The sequence below is a fragment of the Pongo abelii genome, chromosome 11 (assembly GCF_028885655.2).
Source record: "Pongo abelii isolate AG06213 chromosome 11, NHGRI_mPonAbe1-v2.0_pri, whole genome shotgun sequence".
Classification (NCBI taxonomy): Eukaryota; Metazoa; Chordata; class Mammalia; order Primates; family Hominidae; genus Pongo; species Pongo abelii.
This window is the reverse complement of record NC_071996.2, coordinates 101,885,537-101,893,185: the sequence shown is the minus strand read 5'-3', so window position 1 is coordinate 101,893,185 and position 7,649 is coordinate 101,885,537. Positions and strand designations below refer to the sequence as shown.

The following is a 7,649-nucleotide window of genomic DNA, read 5'->3' as shown; positions in this document are numbered from 1 at the left end:
AGATTCTTGGTTCTTTGAGTGATAGGAAGTCCAGGTGACTCTTATGGTGGTCTCATGGGATGCTACGTCACGGAACACTGGCCTGGAGGCTGGGATGCTCAAAACCACTGGCCTGATTTCTATGGAAAGAGAAAGTTTATCAGTGTGGTGGGCAGGGAGGACAGCTGGCCCTGGCTTCGTATTTACAAGAGGCCTGCAATTTGTATGTTAACATTCTCTCCAAAAGAAGTTTTACATAAAATCATGAACAACATTGAAAGAAGGACATAATACTTAAGATGCTTCTAACTACAAGCAAGAAAAATCCCAACTAAGCTGTTTCTTAAGTTTTTAGAAGTTACTGTTTTAAATAATAAAATGGTCACAAGCTGGCAGTGTTTGTGGGTTCATAAAGTCATCAAGGACAGACCCAGCCTTTCCCATCTTTTCCGTCTGATATCATTAATGCTTGGGTTTGTTCTCGGCATTGTCACTTCATTATTTCAAAACGACTGCCACAGCTCCAGACATCGTATTCTCACACAGCATGTTCCAAAGTAGGAAGAGCCAGAAGGGGAGAAAAATCTTCACCTTCTTTAAGGCCCTCTATTTTTAGGAAGGAAAATATTTCCCAGGAACCCCCTGTTAATTTCCCTTAAGGTCTTTTTGGCTAGAATTGGGTACCATGACAAGGAACATAATACTATTAGCTTATTGCAAAAGTAATTGCAGTTTTGGACCATGAATTTAAAATCATTATAACTAGGCTCAAACACATCTTTAATAACCAAAATAGAAACCATTAGAATCAACACATTTTTGCCAACAAGAAATAAGTTTTATTCCTGTAGCATAAAAATCCATGTTTTGGGATTTGATGAACTCTTGGAAAGCATTTTCTGCATCCTGCTGGTTGTGGAAGCGGTTTCCCTGAAAAAGGTTGTGGAGCTGCTTGAAGAAGTGGTAGTCACTTGGCAAGAGGTCAGGTGAATATGGCAGATGAGGCAAAACTTCGTAGCCCAATTAGTTCAACTATTGAAGCATTGGCTGTGCAACATGTGGTCAGGAGTTGTTGTGGAGAAGAATTGGGCCCTTTCTGTTGACCAGTGCCAGCTGTGGGCATTGCAGTTTTTGGTGCATCTCATCGATTTGTTGAGCATAGTTATCAGATGCAATGATTTCACTGGGATTCAGAAAGCTGTAAGGGATCAGACTGGCTGCAGACCACCAAACAGCGACCATGACCTTTTCTGGTGCAAGTTTCGCTTTGGGAAGTGCTTTGGAGCTTCTTCTCGGTCCAACCACTGAGTTGGTCATCATCGATTGTCATATAAAATCCACTTTTCAGGGCATGTCACAATGCAATTGAGAAATTTTTTGTTGTTTTTGCATAGACTAAGAGAAAACAACACTTCAAAATGACAAACTTTTGTATTTTTGGTCAGCTCATGAGGCACCCACTTATTGAGCTTTTTCATCCTTACAATTTGCTTCAAATGCCAAATGATCCTAGGAATGGTCAACGCTGAGTTCTTCGGCAGCTTCTTGTATAGTTCTGAAAGGATCAGCTCGGATGATTGCTCTCAGTTGGTTGTTGTCAACTTCCTGTGGCCGGCCATTAGGCTCCTCATTTTCAAGGCTCTTGTCTCCTTTCCAAAACTTCTTGAGCCACCACTGCACTGTATGTTTGTTAGCAGTTCCTGGGCCAAATACATAGTTGATGTTGTGAGTTGTCTCTGCTGCTTTACGACTCATCCTGGACTCAAATAAGAAAATGACTCGAATTTTCTTTTCGTCTAACATCATTTCCATAGTGTAAAATAAATATAAAATAAACAGCAAGTAATAAATCATTAGCAAAAAAACCAGAAAGCAATAAATGGGCATTAAAATAATATATAAAATAACTACATTTATTTAAGAATGTATTCCAATATCAAATGGCAAATTTCAACAATGCAAAAACCGCAATTACTTTTGCACCAAGCAAGTATGATTAGACTAGGTCAATAATAATTCATTTTTATTATTTTTTAAGACTGAGAACTTTGTTGCCAATGAGAAAATTGCTGTTGCAAAAATAAACAAGAGTTTGCTTCCCATCATGTATCTGTTGTACAGCATTGCACATGTGACCTTTACCAGGTTCTATCATCTGGAGTGCACTGTAATATAAACACACAAACAAGCACATGCACAGATACATATATTATACATATATTTCTATATAATGCCACAAAAATTATATATATGTTTATATTCCTATACTTTATAATGCCACAATTTTTTGCATTGGATGTTCTTACAGTATTAATAATGTTTATTGGTTACATAAAAACAATTTTCAAATATTACATGATGTTTGCCAATCTGTTTTGGAATTTCTTCTTATACATTTTTTCAAAGTATGGAATGGCATAGGCCTCTCTCAACCTCTAAGAGATACTGGTGGTAGAATTTGCCAGCCGTATGTTTATAAACATTTGTTACTTAATTTCTCTATACCTTATTTTTTCCATGGATGAAACTGGAATAAAATTCCTAGGCTGCCTAATTGGATCCTGCTCCATGGGAAGGATCCAATGATCCAATGCATGAATTACATAATACTGCTTTGGGAACGGCATCAACTGGTAATCTGTATGTTATCCTTTTAGTGTTTCATACTGAGCTGCAGTGCAAAGATGGGTGGGGAAGCTTGCTGTGAGTCCCAGGCCACAATGCTGGTCAGCACAGGAGTTTCCAGTGAAAGAGCTGGAGGCCCACTGGTTCCACTTGCCCCGCTTCCCTGCCCAGCCAACCACAACATGCCTCCAAAGGCAGAAAGTCTAACCACTGGCCCAATTGTCTTCTGGGATATTTTGACCCCATCAGGAGACACTTTCCAAACATCACATTATTCAATGTATTATTGTACAACATTTGTAAGGATTGAGTTGTCCCCGTAGAGTTTAACATAACATTTGGAAAGAGCCAGAAATTAAGGCTTTGTAAATCCCACGTTTCTGAGATTTTTATCTACTCTACCCACTCTTCAACAAGGTTCCAAAAATGCTAGGAAAGTCACTTTTAGTATTGTCACTGACACCAGTAAATAAGCTTCTTGCACCTCTTTTGGTCCAGATGTTTTCACACACAGAATATGGCTGGACTCAAACCTCTGATGTGAGTTTGGACATGTTACATTTAGCTGAGGGCTTAGCATCTGTCTCGTTTCTTCAGTTCACAATATTATCGACTGCTGTCTCTGGCCTGAGTGTTCTTCAAAGGGTAGACACATAGTTAAGAAGTTCAAAGTTAAGATGAAGAGACAAAACCCACAGGTATAAAGTATACCTGAAAATTATTTTTACAGCAATTGTCATATTATGTTATAATTCTGTGTTTTTTTGTTTTTTGTTTTTGGTTTTTTTTTTTTGTATTCCCCCAAGTCCTTGTAAATTATTTAAGGATATGTGTCTTTTGTTTTTCTTTGAATCTCTACTGACTTGTATGGTACCTGATATGTAGCAATTGCTCAATACATATTTACTGAATAAATAAGATTACTAAGTTATGAACAAAGAATTAAGTAAAACCAAATGTGTAAGACACTGGGCAGGCTCAGGTGAGTAATTCATGAAAGATTTCTGGAAGGATATGGAAGGTGAGGAGAGAAAACGGAATCAGATTTGGATGCATGTGGGTAAAAATAAGAGTGGGGTAGAGATGAAGGAGTGGAAAGAGCCATGTGGCAGCATTTTAAGAAGCAGAAATAACATTTGGAAAGATCCAGAAATGAGAAATATTATCTGAGAAACACCATGAAGCCTATAGTGAAGAAAAAGCTTTTTAATTTTTTTCCCTAATACTATAAGCTTATTTCCAACCTTTTACTTTTACTGTATCAAGGGAGAGGCAACTAAGTACTTATAGATTATTTACATGTGTGTAGTGTAAAAAGGACTCTCTCCTAAGATCTCTAAGGGGGAGTATGCAAAGATATGGAAACTTGGAAATTAGGAGTCTCAAGAATTCTCCCTTCATTAAGAGACAATGTGAAGTTTTGGTGTAGGTTATTTGGCAGAGAAGGGATTGTGAGAAATACTAAAAGCCAAATAATTTTTTCCTCCTAAAGTTTCTTCCTAGAGAAATGGATTTCCGCTGTGCACCTCACAGGTTTCTCGGCATTTTATTAGGAATGAATTATCCCAGCCATAGTTTCAGACACTGCAACTTCTGCTAAAATTCTCTGCTTAGAGATTTGTAGTCTCCTGGGTCTTTATCACACCCTCATTCTTAAAAATCTCCTGGAAGCCAGTAAACAATCCAGTGAGTCAAAGTTCTTGGCACTACATGCCCTTTTCCAATTCACCTGGTATTAGAATGATAAGCAGAAAAATTGTAAGTCCAATCAAGTAATAGGAAGGAAGAGGCTCCATCTGTGTTCCCACCATGAATTATCTTCTGTACAACAGCAGGCCCAGGTCAGGAGGGGAAGGTAGGATGGGAAAATTCTAAAAAACTTCTGATTGGTTCTCATTACATCAGTAAGTCCTCACTATGCATGTAACAGTTAAAAGCCACCTTTTCTTATTAGGTAGCTTTTCTTTTTCTTTTTCTTCCTCATTATTTTTATTTTCTTTCAACACCTTCCCTATGCTCATTTAAGCAGTGAAAGAATAGGAAAATTCATTTCATGGCCAAATGTTTTAGTATGATTTTGGAAAGTGTTCACTGAATCTTAGATTCAACAAGCTGAATCTTTCTTATTTTATTTTATTTTTAGTGTTGTTACTGTCTGCCCATAGCCTGAGGTGGGCTTTATTTCTTAATTTTTAATTCTTGTGAGTACATAATAGGTCTGTATATTTATGGGGTACATGAGATATTTTAATACAGGCATGCACTGCATAATAATCACATCATGAAAAAGGGGGTATTCATCCCCGCAAGCATTTATCCTTTGTGCTACAAACAATCCAATTACACTCTTAGTTATTTTAAATGTACAATAAATTATTTTGACTAGAGTCACCCTGTTGTGCTATCAAATACCAGGTCTTATTTATTTTTTCTATTTATTTTCTTGTACCCATTGACCATCCCCACCTTCCCCTCCCAACCCTCCCACTGCCCTTCCCAGCTTCTGGTAATCATCCATCTACTCTCTATCTCCATGAGTTCAATTTTAGTTTGATTTTTAGATCCCACAAATAAATGAGAACTGTGATGTTTGTCTCTGTGTGCCTGGCCTATTTCACCTAACATAATGACCTTCAGTTCTAGCTATGTTATTGCAAATGACAGAATCTTATTCTTTTTTATGGCTAAATAGTACTCCATTGTGTATAAGTATCACATTTTCTGTATACATTCATCTGTTGATGGACACTTAGGTTGCTTCCAAATCTTGGCTATTATGAACAGAGCTGCAACAAACATGAGAGTGCAGATATCTCTTAGATACTCTGATTTCCTTTCTTTTGGGTATATACCAGTAGTGGGATTGCTTGATCATATGATAGCTCATTTTTTCATTTTTTGAGGAACCTACAAACTGTTCTCCATAGTGATTGTACTAATTTACATTCCCACCAACAGCATATGAGGGTTCCTTTTTCTCCACATCCTTGCCAGCATTTGTTATTGGCTGCCTTTTGGATATAAGCCATTTTAACTGGGGTTAAATGATGTCTCATTGTAGTTTTGATTTGCATTTCTCTGATGATCAATGATGTTAAGCACCTTTTCATATGCCTGTTTGCCATATGTATGTCTTCTTTTGAAAAATGTCTGTTCAAATCTTTGCCCATTTTTGATTAGATTAGTAGATTTTTTCCTATAGAGTTGTTTGAGCTCCTTATATATCCTGGTTATTCATCCTTTGACAGATGGGTAGTTTGCAAATATTTTCTCCTATGCTGTGGTTGTCGCTTTACTTTGTTGATTGTTTCCTTTGCTGTGCAGAAGTTTTTTTATAACTTCATGTGAACCCATTTATCCATTTTTTGCTTTGATTGCCTGTGCCCATGGGGTGTTGCTCAAGAGATTTTTGCCCAGGCCACTGTCCTGGAGTTTCCCCAACGTTTTTTTTGTAGTAGTTTTATAGTTTGAATTCTTATATTTAAGTCCTTAATTCATTTTTATTTGATTTTTATATATAATGAGAGATAGGGGGCTAGTTTGATTCTTCTGCATATGTATATTCACTTTTCCTAGCACCATTTGTTAAAGAGGCTGTCTTTTCCCCAGTGTATGTTCTTGGCACCTTTATAAAAAATGAGTTTACTATAAGTGTGTAGATTTGTTTTTGGGTTCTCTATTCTGTTTCATTGGTCTTTGTGTCTCTTTTTGTGCCAGTACCATGCTGTTTTGGTTACTACAGCTCTGTAGTATAATTTGAAATCAGGTAATGTGATTCCTCCAGTTTTGTTGTTTTTATTTAGGATAGCTTTGGCTATTCTGTGTCTTTTGTGGTTTCATATAAATTTTAGGATTGATTTTTCTATTTTGTGAAGATTGGTATTTTTATAGGGATTGTATTAAATCTGTAGATTGTTTTCTGTGGTATGCACATTTTAACAATATTGATTCTTCCACTCCATGAACAGGAAATGTCTTTCCATTTTTTTGTATCCTCTTGAGTTTCGTTCATCAGTGTTTTATAGTTTTCATTGATCTTTGATTTCTTTGGTTAATTCCTAGGCATTTAATTTTATTTGTGGCTATTGTAAATAGAATTACTTTTTTGATTTTTCAAATTGTTCACTGTTGCTACTGATTTTTGTATGTTGATTTTGTATCCTGCAACTTTACTGAATTTATTTATCAGCTCTAAGAGTTTTTTGGTGGAGTCTTTAGGTTTTTCCAAATATAAGATCATATCATCTGCAAACAAGAATAATTTGACTTCCTCCTTTCCAATTTGGATGCCCTTTATTTATTTCTCTTGTCTAATTGCTCTAAGTAGGACTTTTAGTACTATGTTGAATAATAATTGTCAAAGTGGGTATCCTTGTAATGTTCCAGATTTTAGAGGAAAGGTTTTCAGTTTTTCCCCATTCAGTGTGTTACTAGCTGTGGGTCTGTCATATATGGCTTTTATTATATTGAGGTGTGTTCCTTCTATTCCCAGTTTTTTAAGGACTTTTATCATGAATGTGTGTTGAATTTTATCAAATGCTTTTTCAGCATCAATTGAAATAATCATAAAGTTTTCACTTTTCATTCTGTTGATATAATGTATCACATTGATTGATTTGCATATGAGGAACCATCCTTGCATTACCTGTGATAAATCCCACTTGGTCATAATGAATGATATTTTTAATGTATTCAAGAAGCTGAATAGTTCTGCAGACACCATGCCCATCACTTATAAAAGTCTCTTTAAAGTTGTTAAGTGTCTACATACCACTCATTTCTTGTTCTAATTAATAAATAATCAGTATTTTTACAAAACAATGGACTAACTGTGATAACGACTTTAAAATTGGGGGAGGAATGAAGGGGAATGTAAAGATGCCCCATTGTGTGAAAATGTCCAGTCAAAAAATAAGTGCGTATTTTCTTTACAAACAATACTTCATCTCAGAGCGTCAAACATACAATTCCATTTTTAAAGAACTCTAATTTCACCTACATTTACAGGACTCTGCTTGGGTAACATATTTATAATTTTACAGATT

General features: G+C 36.0%; 1 pseudogene; it reads right to left on the bottom strand.

Annotated features, from left to right (window-relative positions):
- Nucleotides 1-759: 759 nt before the first annotated feature.
- LOC129057824 (histone-lysine N-methyltransferase SETMAR-like) lies at nt 760-1,791 on the bottom strand (annotated as a pseudogene).
- Between the last annotated feature and the right edge of the window lie 5,858 nt (nt 1,792-7,649).